Below are 2,500 nucleotides of genomic sequence, written 5' to 3'. Positions count from 1 at the left end.
AGGTTACATGCTAAAAAGGATTAGTCTTTTACACTAATATCTGCAATGTGAGCATCTTTTAAGAAATGCTGTATGGATGGTGGGGCCTTTTTCCCTATGGACATGGATAGTAAGGATTAAACTCAAATTAGATATAAAATAAACAACAAAACAGTGTCTGAGAACCTTACTTTTGATTTCATTGGACTTCCTCTTGAAAATGTCCAACTGCACAGGTGATTTGGCAGTAGCTCTTTCATAACCAACATTGCCGCAATACGAAAACCATAGATTGTCATAGTACTTATAGAACATTCCATCGACTTCTGCTTCTTCCCAAGCTGTGCTAGCTGAGATTAAGAACAAAACATCAATTAGCATACTCATTTCTTCTGACAGCAGCATCCTCTGCATTCAATTATTTTTACACATCTATACAAGAATTTAAGAGACGGATGGAAAACGTAGGAACCGAAGTAGGTCTATTATGCCCTATTGGTTTAGCAACTGCATATTCAATCTACATACCCCTCCGCACACATGCACTTGCACATGGGACCAACTTTACTCATATTTGGTAATCAGTTTGTTGAACTTACAGTGACATCTATATGATGTGGGGTATAGGCCTAGATTTCTGTATTCTTCTATAATAATGATAATCACAATTCAGTTCTATTCAATTTGTTACAATGGTTATTCTTGGTATGACAAGCGGTCTGTTTATATTGTGCAAGGAATGGCCAGGGTAACCATCCACTGGCGGTTTGGGATTTGAACGCGGGTCAGCAAGATTGCAAAAGGAGAACGCTACCACTGCACCACAGCACATTCAACCACAATAGGCCTCGGTTCCTTCATACAACCTGTCTCGAGGATGTGGATGGCCCCAGGGGTCTTCAGGAGGTCCGGCCGCTTGTACCAGGCGCTGAGCTGCCAGGGCTTGGTCGTGGTGCGGCACTCCACCCCGCCCGACGCCAAGGGAACTGCGGACGAGGCCTGACAGGTTGGGTCGGCCTGGCAGCGGCTGTGACACTTGCCTGCGGATTTATTTGTGGTGGCAGGTGGTTGGAATTGGGGTGATGATAATGATGATAATAATCGATGATGATTATGTAGATATGGTTTAGGGTTTGATAACAAAAGGCTCCTCTGAGATCAGTTGAAATTGCACTCGTCCGTTTGTTGTACTTCTAAATTACCCTCTGTGTGTGAGAAATGGGTGGGCTTACTATTCACAGACAGAGCGGGACAGTGTCAATGATCATAACAACTTGCTAAATGTCAGATTAGTAATAACAAGTTATATGAAATGCATCGATGTTACTCCGACTTTCCGCTTTCACCCAGTTAGGTAAAATACCTGCCGTGTAGGACTCAGAGGCTGCTGAAAAGGAACAAAAGAGCAGTATATCAAGAATTTTACCGAAGAACCGAAGCAGATATTTTACTGGCGAGATCTTCGGTCCGTATTCTGAATACTGAGAAAATTGTCACCGCGGCTGTGTGAAGGGGAGACGATGGTGGTTATTATGGGTGTAGGTGCTCTGAACCAGGGCCTGCTCATCCCACTCCACCATCAGCATGGAACCTCCTGTTTTGACAGATTAACTAGGTAATTTCCAGTCTGAAGGATGGAACTGCAGTTGGTAATTGCACACACACACACACACACACACACACACACACACACACACACACACACACACACACACATACACACACACACACACACATACACATACAAACAAACAATCACACACACACAAACAAACAAACAAACAAACACACACACTTCAAACAAACAAACAAACAAACAAACACACACACACAAACAGTATATGTATGTGTGTGTTTTTGTGTATCTACATACACACATACACAGTTCATGGCCACCTTGTACAAGTGATTATGGCTCGGTATTTAGAATCCGAAGTAAATTGCGGCAACGAAACGGCTCAAATAACTGCCGTAATGATATTCGCGTTGCTTCGATGTAATTTGCATGGAAACTGAGGATAACTGGAACGAGGCAAGTCACTCGCCAGGACATGACCTCCTCATGTCTCCGGCGGCGGAAAAATAAGGAAATCTAATTCAAACTCAACCTGAACATGAATAGTAATATCCCAGTTAATAAATATTATTTTCTAATGTTTCCAACTGAAAATAATTCTTTAATTTAAAAGAACGTCATCACGAAGTTTGATTTTAAGTTCACAGCTAGTCTCTTTTTTGTGTATGATTTGCGAGAACTGTTAGGGACATTTTGAGAAAAGCTTTATAACAGAATATGTGCAGTTTTATTGGTGAACTTAGAAAATTAGGAGGAAAGTAGCTGGTAATCTTCTCTGTCGTGAACACGTGTCCTCGAAACTGCTTCGCTTCAGATTCTCATTTCGCTTTAGATTGGTGTATTAAATGTTTCTGTTGATAAATACATAACTAAAGAGTATAGTTATGCAGTAGAAGCATAGTAATGCCACATTTTTTCGTCTGCTTGTTTCGAGCTTTACTGAAT

Source organism: Penaeus chinensis, chromosome 31 (genome assembly GCF_019202785.1).
Source record: "Penaeus chinensis breed Huanghai No. 1 chromosome 31, ASM1920278v2, whole genome shotgun sequence".
Taxonomy (NCBI): Eukaryota; Metazoa; Arthropoda; class Malacostraca; order Decapoda; family Penaeidae; genus Penaeus; species Penaeus chinensis.
This window is presented reverse-complemented; position numbering follows the sequence as displayed.